General features: G+C 39.7%; 1 protein-coding gene across 2 annotated transcripts in view; it reads left to right on the top strand.

Annotated features, from left to right (window-relative positions):
* The window catches only part of NEBL (nebulette), a 352,516-nt gene that overhangs the window by 57,158 nt on the left and 276,641 nt on the right, over positions 1 to 18,717 (top strand). The gene's annotated exons all lie outside the window — the stretch shown is intronic.

Below are 18,717 nucleotides of genomic sequence, written 5' to 3'. Positions count from 1 at the left end.
GGGCTGGTTCTAATCCCAGCTGCTCCGCTTTCCATCCAGCTCCCTGCTTGTGGCCTGGGAAAGCAGTCAAGGATGGCCCAAAGCCTTGGGATCCTGTACCTGTGCAGGAGACCTGGAGGAAGTTTCTTGTTCCTGGCTTCGGATCAGGTCAGCTCCAGTTGTGGTGGCCACCTGGGGAGTCAATCAATGGATGGAAGATCTTCCCCTCTGTCTTTCCTCTTCTCTATGTATCTGACTTTCCAAAAAGTGAAAAAGAAAGAAAAATTAAAAAAAAAAGGAAAAGGCTGTACAAGCTCCAATTAAAAAGAAGTAAATAATACCGTATCAAAACACATCACTTTTTAAAAAGAATATCCTTCTTGATAATTTAAAACTTTTTTTTTTATTTGAAAGCTATACATATACAGATCAAGACACAGACAGAAGGGGCTGAGCCACTGCCTGTGATGCTGACGTCACATATGAGCCCTGGCTGAGTCCTGGCTGCTCTGCTTCTGATCCAGTTCCCTGCGAACATGCCTGGGAAAGTAATGGAACATGGCCCAAAAGCTTAGGCTTCTGCCACTCATGTGGATATGTTTCTGGGCGTCTGGCTCTGGCCTGACTTGGTCCTGGCTGTTTTGGCAATTTAGGGGAATGAACCATTGGGTGGAAATCTTTACCCACCCCTGTATCATTTCCTATCTCTCTAACGCTGCCTTTCAAATGAATCAATAAATCTCAAAAATATTGAAGGGACGATGCTGTTGTACTGTGTCTCATGTTGGAAGCCACTGCTTCTCATGCTGGGACACCAGTTTGAGTCCTAGCTGCTAATACATCTGAAAATGCAACTAAAAATGATCCAGGTGCAAGGGAGCCCTGCCATACCCGTAGGGGAGAATGTGAGGGCGTTATAGACTCCTGCCTTTGGCCTGGCCCAATCATCACTGTTGTGGCCATTTGGTGAGTGAATTATCAGGAAGAAGAACTCTTTTGCTGTCTCTCTCTCTCTGTCACTCTGCCTTTTAAATAAATAAATCTTGCCCAAAAGTAGTTTGTTAAAAAAAAAAAGCTGAAGTGACTGTATGCATGTTAGGCAGAATGTATTTCTAAGTAAGTAATATGACTGGAAATAAATAGCATCATATTAAAGTAATCAAGGAATCATTTTCTCAAGAGAATATGGTAATCTCAAATGTGATAGGTGATCCTAATCCTAAACTAAAAGGAGAAATAGCAAATCCACAGCTGTAGTTAGAGATTTCAATACTTTTCTCTTGGTAATTGATAGGACAAGTAGACAAAAAGAAAGGATATATAGAACACTATTAATCAAATGACCTAATTGACATTTATAGAATATTCCACTCAACAACAACAGAATGCGCATTCTTTTCATTTCCCAAGACAGACCATATTTTAGGCCATAAAACAAGTCTCAATCAGTTTAAAAGGATTTATGTCATACAAGATATGTTCTCTGACCACAGTTGGATTAAATTAGAAATCAATAACAGATATATGGCAAATTTCCAAGTTTTTGGAAACTGTATAACATGTTTTTGAATAACCTTGGTCAAAGAAGAAATCACAAGGGAAATTAGAAAATAGTTTGAGCTTAATGAAAATTAAAACAGCATATTATAACTTGTGGGTTACAAATAAAGTAAAAGTTAAAGGGAACTTTAGAACATCAAATGAATATATATTAGAGAATAGCATAATATAAAGCCAGTGAATCAAGCTGCTTTCATAAAAAACTAGAAAAAGAAAAGCATATTAAAGCTAAGTCAGCAGAAGAAAGGAAATAATAAAATATAGGAGCAGAAATCAAACAAAAAATTGAAAAAGAAATTAGAATGCTGGTTTTTATTTGAGAATAGGAAAAATAATAATAAAAAAAAGTCTGTGCCTGGAAGAACTACAAAAAGAGAGGGAACAAATAACCAATGGCAGGAGTTATAGACATGATATTATTATGTATGCTGTAGATACTAAAAAAATAGAAAGGGCATATTAGGAACAGCTCTGTGTCTGTATTTTGACAACTTTTATAGGAAGTAGAAAGGTTTTTTTTGAAAGACCTACTATGAAGAATTAGGGAGAAACAAGAAAACTGACACTCATGTTTCTATTTAAAAACTTAAATTTTTATTTGAAATCGTTCCCACAATGAAAACTCCAAACCCAGTTGCCATCACTGGTGAGTTCTACCAAATATTTCAGAAAGAAATATTAATTCCACACAAACTCTTTCAGCCAGCAGTGAAGACAAGGTAGGTTTAACATTCAAAGTTGATCAGTGTTATTCCTATCAGCAAACTAAGCAAGAAATAAACAAGGAATACTGTATGTATGTAGAAGAAGAAAAAAAGCATGTATTTAAATCTAGCATCAATTCCTATTGAAACTCTCAGCAAGCTAGAAATGGAAGGGAATTTCTTCATTCTGATACAGGACGTCTATGAGAAATGGAAAGCTAACATCTTACGGAATGGTGAAAGACCATGAGCTGTCCACCAAGTTGAGGAAACAGAAGTTGCCTTCATCAGTTATATTCAGCGGAGTATTTGAAGCTTTTGTCAGTGTGGTAAGAAAAGAAAAACAAACAAATAAAAAACCAAACAAACAAGCAAACAAAAATGCCTGGATTGTAAAAAACAGAACTGTCTTTATTCCTAGGCAGTCTAGGAATTAAAAAAGGAAGAATCTAAAATAAATTATTGGTCCAAAAAAGTGAGTTAGGCAAGATCGCAAGGCATAATGTCAATATAAAAATTTATTTTTTTTTGTATACCAGCAATGACTGTATAAAACTTTCAATTGGAAATAATACCATTTATAAGAGCATCAAAAGTTTCTGAAATACTTAGGGACAAATTTGGCAAAACATGTGTAGGATCTATACACTGAAAGCTGTGAAATGTTGTGAGAAAATTAAAACCTAAGTCAATAGAAAGTTATATTTCTGAATTAGAAGTAGCAATATTAAGATATCCATTCTTTCCAGATTGGCCTATATAATTCAACATGATCTGTGCTGAAATCCTAGCAGACTTTTCATTTTACAGAATTTGGCATGCTGACTTAGAAACATAATTTAAAAAGGAACAAAGTTGGAAGACTTACAGTGCCTTACTTTAACACATTTAAAATTACAGTCATTGATGGTTGGTAGCTTGAAGGGCAAGGAGAGGACAATGATTTTTTTCTTAAAAGATGCCACGTAAATTAAATTGATTAATGAAAATTCTTTCAGCAAATTGTGCTTGAACAATTGTGTAAGTGTATGTATGAAAGCAGAAAATAAAAACAACATTCACCTAACACCGTATGTAAGAATTAACATTTGAAGTGCACGTTAGGTTTAATGTAAGAATTAAAGCACTTCAATTTTTAGAAGTTAATGACCATGAATTGGATAAATATCTTTAAAATATAGCAAAAAACATGCAAAAATGCACAGATAAATTATACCCCATGAACATAGAAACATTTTTCTTTTCAAAAGATACCAATAATAAAATGAAATAGGAAGCTAGAGAGTAGGAAAATGTATTTGCAAAAAAATTTGGTACAAAAAGTGCTTTTATCCACAATTTGTAAAGAGCTTTGAAAAGTTAGCAGTTGGGAGGAAAAACTGGGCAGATTGAAGAAGCATTTTTTCCCTCAGTATCATTAGTCATTAGGCCGATGAAAAGTACAAACACAAAGAGATACTACTGCACTTCTGTAATAGCTAACATTAAAAAGACTAATTATTCCAGGAGTTAAAGAGATGGAAAAACTGCAAGTCTCATAAGCTGCTGGTGGAGATATATAAATAATATAAATATAAATAAAGATATAAATATATTCTGGTGGATATATATGTGTGTGTGTATATATTTATATATTTATTTATTTATAAGGTTTTTTTCCCCCTTCTTAGAGAAAGAGAAAGAGAGAGAGAGAGAGGTTCTCCAGATGGCTGCAACAGCTGGAGCTGAGCTAATCTGAAGCCAGGATCCAGAAGCCTCTTGTGGGTCTCCCATATGGGTGCAAGAACCCAAGGATTTGAGCCGTCCTCTGCCGCTTTCCCATTCCATAAGCAGGGAGCTTACAGAATCAGAGCCTATATCAGATGCTGGCACCCAGGCTGAGGATTAGCCTGCTACATCACTGTACTGGCCCTGAAACAAACATTTTATGTAACAATTTAATAGGAACTTAAAAAGTTAGATACCATAACCCATAGTGTTCCACTCCAACATAATTGTCCAAGAGCAGTTAATAAGTATGTATGTGCAAACATGTGCATAGACTGTGGATGAATACTCATAGCATCTTTACTTTTTAATGTTGAAATTTTTTAAAAAAAATTTGAAATCCAGAGATAAAAATAGAGAGATGTATAGTTCCAGTCCCCAAATGCCTGTAAGTCTGGGGTGGACCAGACTGAAACCAGGAGCTCAGAGCTTGTCTAAGTCCCTCACACATGAGCTTAAACACATGAGCCACCATTTGCTACCTCCCTGGGCTTGCATTAGCAGGAAGCTGCAATTGAAGCAAAGTTAAAGCGTAAGCCAGGCATTCCAGTATGGGATGTTGCTGTCCCAAATGACAACTTAACCACTATATCATATACTGATAAAGCTGCCCATCACAGTAGCTTTATTTAAAATAAAAACAAAAACCAACTACACATAGCTCAAATGTCCATCGATAGGTGAATTTTGTTATAGTCAAACAGTATCACGATAGCAATGTGAAAGAACAAAGTATCAATATACTCAGCCTATATCAACCTCAACATAGTTACACTGAATGAAAGTAGCCGAAGAGAACTACTATGTGTTTATGATTTCATTTCAGCAAGGTTCTAGAAAATTCACATTAATTGTCAGCAACAGAAAGTATATTTGTGGTTCCCTGGGAATGAGTTAGTGCAAAAGAAGGTGGAACGGATTACAAAGGAGTATGAGGAAATGTTCATGATAGAAATGCCCATTTTGGTGACAATTTCATGGGCACACACATACCAAGACCCATTAAGTTGTGTACTTAAAATATGTGCATCATACTCTGTGCCAATTATACCTCATTAAAACTGTGATAAAAGGAGAGAGAGAGAGGGACTTTTTTTAAAAAGACTTCATTTAGATTGAGCATTGGACAGGAATCCTAACAAATTCCTCTGGTGAGGTGCTGAAGTGGTATATTAACAGTTGTGGTAGAGGCCTGGGCATTTAATGAGAACTTAGGCTAATCTTCAGTGTCGCAGTGAAGTAAGGTGATTTGTTCAGGACAGTTACATGCCGTTCAGATAAATCTTTGAAAGAATCCCTTTTCTCATGCTGCTCCCCTGAGAACATTCAGAAGACCAGCATGCCGTGTCCAACTTTGTGACTTCAGATCTTTCTTGGACAATGCTGTGTCCATAGGGGTTCTTGGTAAATAGAAGATGGCCAGTTGAAAGCATGCTGTTTCCGAAACTGAATTATAGATGAGCCCTGCTTCACTTTGCTGGCATATTGGAAAGTTTCACTCAGCAAGCGGTAGATCTCATTACAGTTTCCCACTTATTGGACATATTTAGTGTTTTCTTTGGGCACAATGTTGTTATACTCGCATGCTTGAATCTGGGAAAGCCTCTGAAGTGGAGGGTGCTTATTCAGGGTCTGAGTCTGGCTGCAGGTGACAGAGAAGTCAAATAACATTGGCTGAAACAACGTGGAAGAGCATCCAAGTCTATGCTGATGCAGTGGCTTTGCTCTGGCAGCCCAGGCTTGCTTTTCTCTTGTTTTCCCACTCGTTCTACATCCTTCTTGGTCTAGATATTTGACAGGGGCTCATGCCAAGGCTACTTTGCCTCGCTAGGAAGGGCTAATTAGCAGAAAAATGGAAACTTTCATAGAAATTCCCAGTCATCACTTCTGTGTAGGGTCTTCTGGCCACTGAGCTGAAGGAGATGGCTTATCTTTAAGAAATCAGGTCAGATATTGTGAGGCTGAATAGCAAATGTAGCTACAGGGAAGTATCTCAATTTGAATTTCATAAATGATTGTATTTCATGGAAGCCCATGATACTGAAATATCATCCAATTGTTTATTTCTTGCCTCAGTTAGAAAGTGGCACAGGGGGAAGCTTGAGTCCTGGGGCTGGATGCTTAGTGTGGAGCGTGGGCTTAGTGTGCAGTCTGTGCCCAGTTGCTTCTGTTTCAGGTCTATGAAGGAAATAAATGATCACACCTCTCTAAAGTTACATTCTGCTGCCTGGTACCAACACTCCAGAAGTTCGAGGAAAAGGACATTGAAAGAGGAGTTTATTTTGGTGCAGAATTTTAAAGTTTTATTTGAAAGAGTGTGCATGAGAAAGAAGGGGGCGAGAAAGGTGTCTTCCCTCCTCTGCCTCATGCCCCAAATACCCACAACAGCCAGGGCTGTGCCATACAGAATCCAGAAGCCAGGAAGGGGTGGCAGAACCCTAGTACTTGGGCTATCATAGGCTGTTTCCCTGCATACTCATTAACAGGAAACAAGATTATAAGCAGAGGCAGGATTGAACCCAGACACTCAGTATGGCATGTGTGTGTCCCAAGCAGCTTTTAAATCATTGTGCCAAACACCTTTCCCTGATAGAGAACATTACAAAATCCATGCATATGAGGACTCTTCACAAGTCATGAATGTGCATCGGACGAAAAAGCTTAACATGGATTTCAAATTATTTTGTACTAAAACACGCATCTTTTCATACAGATTTTCCATGGACTTTCCAAGTGCTCTGTGTTTTCCTGTACAGACTTTCCCATGAAAGGTTAGTTGACATGTAGGAGTGGAACCATTGATAAAAACAACCTACAAGGCACATGTGAAGAAGATCATGGGAGATTTATCATTATTGAGTAGTTGGTGGCACATGTATTGCTGAGTCCTTTGTTTATTTTTTAAAAAAGTTTCATTTTATTTTGTTTGAAAAAGAGAGGCAGAGGCAGAGAGATCTTCCCTGACTTACCTCCTAGATTGCTACCAGAAGTCAAGAGCTTCATTGGGGTCTCCCAGGTGGTTGTAGGTGCTCAAGCACTTGTGCCATCTTGCATTGTTTTCCCAGGTGCATTAACAGGGTGCTGGACAAGAAGTGGTATAGATGGGATACGAACTAGTGGCATGTGGGATGCTGGCATTGCAGGCGACAGCTTAACCCATTATGGCACAGTGCTGGTCCCATGGCTGAGTACTCTAAACTGCTATGGAAAATCCATTCCTTTGAATTTTGAGAAGTAGCTGAATTTCATTTTTCACAGGAAGAAGCCAAGTCATGCAAGGAATCATAATGAAACAGCTTTGTCTGGAGACCCCAAATGATGAGCTTACTCTCCTTTCCTTTACCCTGTAGGTCCTATTTCTTTTGGAGAAAGTAGAATTCACCTGAAGAACGAAATTGCAAGAACTTTCTTTGCAAGTCGGTCCTACAGGGTTTTAGGAAGGCTGGGCCTCTGCATTTTCAGAGCCTTGACTGCAGCTTTATCTTTTACATAGGGTGCAGAGGTGTTGCCTAGCAACATCCATTCTTCCAGCTTTGCAGTCACAAAGCCCACAATGGAGCAGAGTTTGAGAGTGGGATCCTCCTGTCTTTGCTTCTTCGTTCTGATGAGAGAGTAAAGAACAGCCAAATGGAGTGAGAAACACATTCAACAGCATGGTGCAAGAGCTGCACCAGTGGGTGTTGAGAATGGTCGAGAGCCATGCAACTCACATGCGATAAGCAGGTGCCCCCACCACGAGAATGAAAAGAGTGTATTCACAGCTACCAAGGCTAATTAGGGACAGTCAGGAATGGAGTGATAGCTTGGGAATGGAAATTGTTGAACAATTGGGTGTCCAAGCACATTCATGTCTTCTTCCTTTCGGAGGATGTTTGTTGTTGTTGTTGTTGGTTAGTCCAGGTTAGTGGGCACAAGGGAAGTTGTTTGTTTTATTTCCAACTCCATTTCTTATTGCATGAAATCACAGCTCATACAAAAGTGAAGTTGAACAGTATGAGTTTATTTTGGCACAAAATTTTTTCATAGTAGTACAAAGCACATATGAAAAAAAAACTGCATGAACTTCACCATTACGTTATGCTAAAGTAAACTCGTACTTTGAATTTCCTTTTCCACAACCTTTCTGAAAACCCTTGTAAGCGAGTAAGAAGGTGTTTGGGACAAGCTGCTTCCAAGCCTAAGTGCTCATGTTGTCATAAATCCTTCCTTGGGCTTGTTCAGTAGATGGATGCAGCACCTGACACTTGGGATGGATCTGCAGCAACCGAAGCATGTGAGTGTCAGAAGTGCCCCGGGTGCCGGTTCCTGGTTCTCCCTCCACTGCCTCCAGCAGCTCCTGGAGATTAAGTGGCGTAGCCTGGGCCAGCCAAGCAAGCCAGAGATTTCCAATCTGAGAGATTACAATCTTCCCTCTTGGCTGAGCCGTTTTCTGAAGTGAATCAGATGAGTTTTTCAGAGCTGAAGGAAGCCAGAGGATGAAATAAATAAAATCAGAGAGGAAATTGCAAGGGCTGCTGGTGGGGGAACATATGTTTTCAGATGATATTTTAAAATAGATGGGGAGTTGATGAGACAGAGATCCTGCAAACTGACTCCAGATGGCAGGAATAGCAATGGCAAGCTGGTGTGAAGGGACAGAACACAGGCTGGCACCAGACAGGGGGACGTGAGGCGGAGGCAGGGAGGAGGGGGAAGCTAAGCAGCAGCGTGGAGGGGAGGGGTGGGGAGGGGCGGCCTGAGAACATTCCACGTTTACAGAAGGGAATGGAGTCATTGTATCCGTACCCTTCACTGCTAGTTTAATAATGCACTCGGTAGCTTCATGTCAAGTAATAGACTTTGCTTTATGACTTGTTTATGAAAGAGGGTGATTTGCTTCACTTTGACTTCTTTGCTAAGGCAGTGGCCATCAGCAAAACGAGTGACCACCCGCAGAAGACCTTGGAGGAAGTGAATCAGAGGGAGACTCCTTCCTGTTTTATTTTTTCTTTATGTTCAAATCATGATGACATGTGTATATTGAAGGATGTCTGTGCTTTCCCTATTAAGCCTGAAGTGACCTGAGTTCATCATCATGGATTGATTGGGAGGGGAGGAGTTACTCAAAGAAAAAACTGAGAGATAAGAAATTAGTGAAAGAATGTCTTCCAATGAAGAAGAGGGGTGGAATAATTCACCCACCTTCCCTTTGTGTGAAGGGTCTCATTTTGTTTGCATGATGATTATTAAACACAGGTGGATTTCCTGACTTTGAACTTGACACTTTATTTTCTTTTGGTGAGCTTTTTGCGACTGCCTGATGTTTTCCAGGAAATATTCTAAGGCTGCAAGAAGCCTTTCTAGTTCTTCTGCCTTTGTCTTTGTTGTGAATACCTGCATTGTGTGTGTGACTGCATGTGAGTGTATGTGTTTATGTGAGCATATGCATGTGAGTGTGTGCGTATGCATGTATGTGTGTATGTGAATGTGTAAGTAAGTGGGTTCTGTGTGTGTTCGAGTTGCTATCTGAGGGGGGTGGTCTGCAACTTGAGCCTCTCACTGTCAAAGAGCACACCAACCCACATTTGGCTTCTTGTCAGTTGACCTGTCTTTACTGGTTTTTGCCTTTTGCAACAACTGTTTATTTATGTCCAGGTGGCTATTGTTATTGGCACTAAGTTATCAAGGTTTACAGAAAATATTAAAATTCAAAAGAAGATGAGTGTAGATGTTCTTTCTATTTGGGGCCAAAATGAACAAGGCAGCGGTTGTCTAGACCATTTAATCAGGTGATTGTCCTGGTGTCGCTAAGGACTTTTAGTTGAAGTTGGGGCTGTTATATGCAGAAGAAGGCAGTATCTTCATTTACAAGGTGGTTCTTGTCCTGCTTTAGGGAAGTACTAGTGATTTCAGTTGGTAGGATGAAGTCATTGCTTTTAGGGGGCTTGTGTTTCATTTTCCTTAGATACTGACCCAGACTTCTCCTTGCTGTTTGTGTTTCTTTTGGACTTTTTCATTTGTGCTTGTTGCTTGCCATGGAAACTCATTTGTTCATCTTTTGTTGGTGATGATGTAACCAACACAGTTAAGACAGAGCCCAGGGCCTGACATACATAAAGTGACTGGTTAGGCCAGGCTGAGATGGAGGCTGGCGTGTTGCTAATGGGAACAGGAGGGTTGCACCAGATGATTGAGCTCATTTTGTTTGCTAAGAAGCAACAAATAATAACTCTAAATTTTATTTGAAGACAGTTGGGCATAGTGGGTAACATTTTTGAAGATAGTGGTAGCTGAGAAGTTAAAAAGACAAGTGTGTTTAAATAGAAGTTGAGTGATGGATTTATTAAGTATATATAAAGAATAACTGAATAGCGTGCAGATTGTTTATACTGAGGCTGTTTGTGATCATGAAGGGGCAGCAACTTTGTGGGGAGCTGGGATGAAAGAGCTTATCCTGGAGGGAGATCCATGGAGATATACATTAAGGGTGGACTGATAGGATAAAACTATTTCAAAGCGCTTGCTAAAAGTATATTTTTAAAACCAAGCAACTCTACAACTTTGTGTAAATATTCTGTTCTTTATGTAATCTGAGAAAAGAACTACTAAACAACTTCTTCAGACTAATCCACTGCAAAGATTTTTGAGAAGTATATTCTCTTTGTAATTTATGTTTGAGCCATCTCTGGTTAAAAGAATGACTGAACTGAAGGTGTGGAGGGGGAAGGGCAGAGAGCTCAAGGAAGGTGAACAGAAGGCTGGAAATAACGGGATCTTAGATTTTGAGAAGTATTGAAGTCCAAGGTAAATTTTATTATTTTCTGGGGGTGGGGACAGAGTCTTGTTTTCCTGAAGTTATACAAAAAATATCCTTTATCTCTTAAATAAACAAAATGACTGTTTTTTCTGTCCTTGATTCCTAGCTTTATTGTTGTTTGTGTTTATGATTGACACATCATAATTGTACTGATTCTGTGGCACAATGTGATGTTTCAGCACCTGAATATATTAGGTGATGTGCGACTTTTGGTAATCAGCATATCCACACCTCAATCTTAGATCATTTAATTATGATTAGAGCATTCAAAGACATTCCAGCTATTTTGAAATATTAGTTTTTATTAACTCTAACCATTCTACTATACAAAAATTACCAGAACTTGCCTCTCTCATCCAGCTGTGACATTGTGCTTGCTGACTGTTTTCCCCACCCATCTACCCTTCCCCACTGCAGCCTTTGGGGACCATTGCTCCATTCTCTATGCCTGTGAGAATAATTCATGTTCCACTTGTGAGACCATATGGTATTTACCTTTGTGTGCTGGGCTTCTTTTGTGTAATGTGATTTTCACCAGTTTCATCCATGTTTCTGAAAATGACGGGATTTTCTCCTTTCAAATGCAGAGAAGTATTCTATTGTGCATAAGCGGCGAGTTTTCTTTACCCATTTTCTTTTGATGGATACTTAGGTTGATTCTGTATCTTGGCTGCTATGAGTAGATATTGCTCAAAAGAAAACAAACAAATGGCCAACAGGTATATGAAAAAATGTGTAATGTCACTCAGGAACAGAAAAATGCAGCGAAAATCACAATGAAATACTACCCTATTCAAGTTAGACTGAAAGGAAAGAGAATCAAACGCTAACAAGTGCTGGGAGGATTGGAATAACAGCAGTGCTTACAGACTGACTGTTGGTGGCAATGTAAATTAGTACAACCATTGTGGTATCAGCACAGAAGGTCCTCACAAAACTGACACTAGAACTACCGTGTGACCTGGAAGCCACACTCCTGCTGTACCCAAGGAAGAAGACGTCAGTCTGTCAGATTTGTGTACTCCCTTGTTTGTACTTAACCAAATGGGTCATTTTAACAAATTACATTTTTCCCATGGGGAAAATAAAATTTATATACCTGTGAGGGCTAAGCTATTTAGAGCAAAAAGCACAGCATTACTATTTTATTTAACATTGCATTTAGAGGATTAGAATCCTAAGACAGTCTAACTTAACTTCTTCATTTTACTCATGGCAAAGCTGCAGCCAACCAAGGTTAGATAACTGACTCAGCCTAGTAATGTATCAGTGGATCTCAGAACCCAAGTTGTATCGCAGTCTGGTGCTGTTGGGTGTGGTGTTGTGAGGGCTTGAGGGGGTAGGTGTCTGAGGAAGATAAACTCCAGTCTTCCTTGTCCAGTGACTGTCCTGGAAGTGGCCAGGAGGCAAATGCTATTGGAGGTGTCCCTGTCCTTGAGGATGGCAAGTTCCAAATTCAGAGTCGGGGAGAATTTATATCACCCTGAAATGCTCAAGAAAGGTTCTGTTCTCATTTGGACCATCCCTACTTACTTTATTTATTTATTTTTTTCATCCCTACTTACTTTAAAATCCAGCCCTACAAAATTTGATTGACTTCAGAATCCTTAAGCTGATCAATTTGAGTAACAGTTTAGTGATTTGGTTTCTAAAGGCAGAATTTTCCTTGTGTCATCTTTTAGTTACCTTAACTCAGTGTTCTCCCAAAACTTAGTGGTTTAAAATTAAGAGGACAATTTTATGTGTTCCTGGTATCATTGTCAGTATTTATTATGTTGGCCTGGCTCTGCTCCTCTCTTTTCATCACTGCTTCTCTTACGCTGGACTTTGCCAAGCTCATTTAATTCCTTGGTCTGATGGCTCTGTCTGTTACCACCCATAGGGTCACTCTACCAGGTAAAACTTTTTTGAGGTTCATATTCAAGGACGTGGGTTCTGGAGCATTAGTTCTGATTCCTGGGCTATGCCTCTAGAGTTTCATGTGGTGTTAGAACGCATGTTATTTTAAAAAACATTCCTGTTGGGTGGTCATACCACAGTGCTTAGCGGTGTCCGACTTTGGATATGCTGATGTAAATGGTCAGGTCACGTGCACGTTGATCCCTCCTCCTGACTACAGGGAGATTTTTCTGTGGCTCTGTTGTTCCTTTTCTACTCCACAACAAGTGGGAGCTGTTGACAATGAACAGTTCAAGTCTCTTCTACAGTGTTGTTGGTCTTTCAGTAGGTGAATCTGATTTATTGAAATTTTCAGTGATGTTTGGCTTGGGAGTCAAGAGATAACCAGCTTTAATCTTTGTCATCTGATGGTAATATCTGAAGTCACATGCTACCACCAAAGAGTGACATTTGAGAGAAAGCACACTTCCCCCCCCACATCTACTCCATGGAATACTACTCAATCATTTAAAAACATGAAATTTTACCATTTGCAACTAAATGGTCCCAATTAGAGACCATTATGCTCAATGAAACAAGCCAATCCTGAAAGGGCAAATATCATATGTTCCCTCTGGTGTAAAGCAGATTTTATGCAAAATACAAGATTGATAGATCTATAGGGAAACATGTATATACATATGTTCACCTAGAGGAACTGTATAATGGAGGTTAGCATGCCATAAAATGAAGATACATTGCAGCATGCATTTCTATTCTCAAATAAAAGGAGAACTCCCAACGAAATTGTTACATATACCTCGATGATAGGATGCTGGACTTTCTACCATTGTTTGTACCTACAATGTCATGATACACTTAAACAACAGAATAAGGGACTTGTTACTGTTGCTAAAGTTTTACACTATTGTAATAATATAGAGTAAAATATTGGGGGTTTGGGGAGGGGTCCTGGAGGGGGAAATCCTATACCTATGCCCTATAAAGGCATGCCTTGGAAAATAATGTAAATAAAAAAGTAAAGATCATTAGAACTGGAGAGAGAGAGAAATATGGAGAAAGCATTCATCTGCTGGTTTTCTTCCCAATACTTCATGCTGAAGCCGGAAGTTTGAAACTCAAGCTAGGTGTTCCACATGGGTGGTAGGGACCCAGCTGCTTGAACTCTTACTCTTGCCTCCCATGATCTGCAATCCCAGAAAGCTGGAATTCCGCAGTGGAGCTGGATATTAGCATTGGGTATTCTGGTATGGAATATAGCTATCTTAGCTGTTAGAATGTTCGCACCAAAGGGCACATTTTACAATAGCTGAGCGTAGCTCTTCAAATATTTAAGAATTCACAGGAAAAATTGAGTGTTGATGTTTACCATGTCGCACTATAGGTAGAGACAATTTTATGTGGAAATCTCAAAGTGGAAAAAACAGTTACCAAAAAAATGATAAAATGTTTCATGGTTCCAAGAACAAAAACAGAATTTCTGTGTAAAAGAAGGTTGGTGAGATCTCCAGCGTGATCCTGAGAGCACAGGTTGCCTGTGCGGTAGATGCCTGGAAAACCATCCCAGGACATTGTCCTATCAGGGTTTCACAAGAGGTGCATCAGCTGTGCAGGAAGTAGTGTTTTGTTCAAGAAAAAAATCTCTTCTGTCAGTGGATGAACTTGGATATTTGATCAGGATACAGATTTGTGGCTAAAGGAGTCCTCTGCATCTTTCTCTGTTCTTGATTCTACCACCTCTCCCTCTTGAGGAAAGCAGTTAAAACACAGTGACCACATCTAGTTGCACATTCTTTCTCCTGTTTCAGCTTGCTGGCAAGAAAGGCAATTTGTAAATGTTACTCAGTTTGCATAGGCTTAGCAGAATGGATCAGCATGGACAGATTCTCAGTACTGTGAGGGAGGCTGCTGAGCTTGCTGTTAGGCACACACCTTAGCTGTATGATGGAAGGGTAGGGGAGCCAACAGAAGCAGGGTAAAGGAGACCAGAAGCCCCCGTATCTTAACCTTTCTTTTTTCTTCGTTTTTAAGGTTTTGTTACATTCATGATCCTCTGGTAAAATGCTAATTTCTTATACTGTGGGCCAGCAGACCCTGGCACTACCATGCACTTCTTTGCCAAATACTAATCCTTTGAGTCATGAAGACATATACAGCCAAGTCAGAAAAGACCAAATCTTGAAGAATCTTCATTTGCTTGAGTCACAATGAGAAAAGGGACTAATTGACTAGAAGTGTTCTTAAAAAATCTTTTTATCTTTCCTGGTAGGTACAGAAGAAGCAAAAACACAAAGAAAGCATACTTTGAAAAAATAAATCAATCTATATTACCTATATTTTTCTTATTCTTTTGTGTTAAACTTCGACTTCACCAGAGAGAATGTACTGTGAGTCCACTTTGGCCCTTTTCCATATGGGCTGGTAACAGTAAGTTCCAGAAAGGCTTTGTTGTAGTAGAATTTCACCAGTTGCTTGGCATGGGTCCATGATGGACAGGCCAGGAAAACTGATAACAGAAGCTGGTGAAAAGACAGAGCCTTTTAATGTCTTCCTCAATTCGCTCTTCATAAGAGATATCAGATGTGAAGAGGCCTGGAACAGCTCCCAGTTTTGATGAGAGTAAAGCGAGTCAAAAGAGAAAAAGAGTTAAATAAAAGTGCTTTGAAGAACTGAAAATATTTGTATTTCATAAGACATGCTGGGTGCTTGGGGAAGTGGCAGGTGCCACTGTTATTATTTTTCAGATGTGTAGATGAAGACAAGTCCTTGAGAATTAAAATATGGTAAACACTGTAACCATTTTAAACATACATGGGTAGATTGACCATGGAGGTAAAATACACAGGATAGCTCGACCACGGAGATTAGAGGTGAGACCAACGTCACATAACATGAGGAGGTATCAGAACAAATCGTCATCAAATTATTTCCTGTCACTTCTTGAGGCAAATAGTAACCAGTTGGATTTTGCGTAAACTAAGTGACATTAGACCAAGCTAGCTGCCTTCTTTGTGTGGGACAGGCAAGTAGTGGGACAAGGACATGAGGATAAGTCTGTCTTAACCTTAGTAAACTGGTACTTACTTTTGCCTATAGCAGTGGGGTGTGAATGAATAAATAATCACCCCTTCCTCATACCTTTTATCATGTTTGCACATTCAGTAAATGTCCAAAGGAGTAGCAGAAGCACCAAGGGCATGGTTTGCTGATGATATCGGTGCGTAACTTGTTTGGAGAACATGCTGATTGAATTTTCAGATTTCATGGAGTTGTTGATACTCTGAAAAAATATGAAAGCATTCAGATTGACCTTAACAAATTGGAGAAATGACACGCTATGGGATTAAATTAGTTATGGATAACAATATCAGTAGCAAACACAAGATGAGAAAATATTGTCCTGTAGTCACAACCTACACAGGAGATAGTAAGAATCTCGATTGGAGAGGTCGAGAACGGGAACCCAATTTAAGAGAAATATCAGAGATAATCTCGAAAGTGCCTGATAGCTAATTGGCTAAGAAGATGAAATACTTTTGTTGTTTTGGATTAGCACTCTGTAATGTGTAGATGTCCAGTTAGTATCAGCCTTTGTTTTATTGTGGTAGGAGCAACATGAAATGTAACATCTTTGATTCTTTATTTTCATTTATTAAAATGCTACAGCAACATCAAAAGATCTTACAAATTTTGAGGAAAACAGATATTTAAGTTCAGTTAGTCCCACAGGAAAGTATTGTAACTGGGGGAACCCCTAGCAGCAGTAGAATTTCTTGTGTAGACATTTAGTACTGGTTTGTTCATTTTTAAAACAATTATTTGTTTTATTTGAGAGCTTGGGAGAGAGAGAGAGAGAAAGAGAGAGTGTGTGAACACATCCTTCCATCTGCTCATTCATTCCCCAAATGATCAGGGGCTGGGAACACAATCCAGGTTTCCCATTTGTGTGGCAGGAAGCCAAGTGCTTGAGGTATCAAGTGCTGCATTCAGGGCGCACATTAGCAGAAAACAGAATTCATAAGCCAGAGACTGGCCTTGGGCCCATGTGTTCCAGTAAGGGATATTGGTCTCCCAAACAGCATTCAAAAAAAGTTATTATTTATTTATTGGGGGGGGGAAGAGTGAGTGATGAATCTTGAGTCACCCTGTTCCATCTCCTTTGGAACACAAGTCACCACTTTGTCCATTGTATCCACATGGTGTTTGTTACGTACCTGTCAGTCAGGGAGCAGCTGTCCTGGTTCTCAGAGTGACTATCTTGGTATCTCAGTGCTTGTGCCCGTGTCACTCTTGCCTTATTTAAAGGCCCCAAAAGGGCAAGTGTGATGATTTTGCCAGTTTTACGATAGAATTTGTTGCCAACCTCTTGCTGTGCCTAATCTATAAATTAAACTTGATGTGGCTGAATATGAGTATGTATGTTTGTAGGAAAAAATAGAGTCTACATAGGGGTTGATACTGGCTGTAGTTTTGGTTATCAACCAAGGGATTATGCAGGACCTTGAATTCAGAAGAGATTTACTTAGACGGAACAAAATACAGAAATTGAGCACTGGAGACTGGCAGCTGTGAGCCATGTATGAGTTCTGAGTCAGCTAGAAAGTGATCATGACAAAACCAGGTGGGAACAGGACCACCCTTGACTTTCCAGCTTGTAAAAGCTGGAATTGGCCCGAGGTGTTTGTGTAACACACACAAAAATGTAAGTGTGACTAATATGTTCATTGTGAAAAATGTTGTCTTTTAATTTAGAGGGGGAGAGCAAAGGAGGTGGTGCTTAGGTACGTGTGATTTAGAAGATAAAGCATCCTGACTTGAGTATCCTTGTTTATAGCAAGAGTCTGTGCAGTTTTCTGAGGCAGAGATTTGTGAGCTAATAAATACCGTTTTGTAAGCAATTTGCTGTGAAGAGTATAGTTCTTGAACAACTTAAGTGCCATATTGCACTTTGCTGGAGCTCATAGTGCACAAAGGGGAATATGTGTATGTCATCTTTAACCCTATTATATTGGGGTTGGGCAGGACTTCCAGTGGGGCATTTGGAACCTGGGACAGAGATCTGGGCTGGAAATATATGGGTACTTAAAAAAAAAAACCTCATTGGAAATGGTGTTCAAATGTGTTTGGTTATTTGGTGCAGGTAAAATTGTTAATGTATTTTATTTAGTTAACATATTCCAAATGTCATGCATATTATATGTGCAAAATTATTTTTTATGTATTTATTGGGACTGGCATTGTGGCACAGTGGGTTAAGTCACTGAATACAATAACTGGTATCATATATAGATGCTGATTTAAGTCTTGGCTGCTCCATATCCAATCCAGATCCCTGATAATACACCTGGGAAAGCAGTGGAAGATGGCCCAAGCCTTTGCTGGAGACCCAGAAGGAGTTCTAGGTTCCTACTTTCAGCCTGGTCAAGCCATGGACGTTGCTGCTATTTCAGGAGTGAACTAGAGGATGGAAGATCAAATTCATTCATATTCTCTCTCTGTCTCTCTCTCTGTCTCTCTCTCTTTCTCTCTCTTTATTTACTTGAGCTCCCTCTCACCCCTCCACTGCTTGAGAGCCTGCAGTGTCTGAGAGTGGGTTGGGTAACAAAATGGGAGCTGAGGACTAAACCCAGGCCTCCCATGGCAGTGGCAGGGACCCAACAATTTGACCCATCATTACTGCTTTTCACAGTCCTGCATTGGCTAGATGGTAGAAAGGAAAGCTGGAGCCAGAAATCAAATCTAGGCACTCTGGTGTAGGATGTGATCACCTCAGCCAAGAGGCCAGATGCCTGCTCCCAAATTTTGAAATCCATTTGTATGAGAGGTCTTTAGACCTGGGGGAGTGAAACGATGGATGGATTTAGACCATGCCTGCACTCCTGCCTCCCCCTCACACTCCTTATTGTGGAAAGCAGCATCACTCTTTTCTTCCCCTGACCACTTCACGATGTGGTCCCAGCTCCTGGCTTCTTTAGTAGCTTCAGGGACTCCTCTTTGGTGGAGTCCTTCCTG

Source organism: Ochotona princeps, chromosome 10, assembly GCF_030435755.1.
Source record: "Ochotona princeps isolate mOchPri1 chromosome 10, mOchPri1.hap1, whole genome shotgun sequence".
NCBI classification, from domain to species: domain Eukaryota; kingdom Metazoa; phylum Chordata; class Mammalia; order Lagomorpha; family Ochotonidae; genus Ochotona; species Ochotona princeps.
The sequence above is the reverse complement of the archived record's forward strand: the minus strand, read 5'-3'. Positions and strand labels throughout refer to the sequence as shown.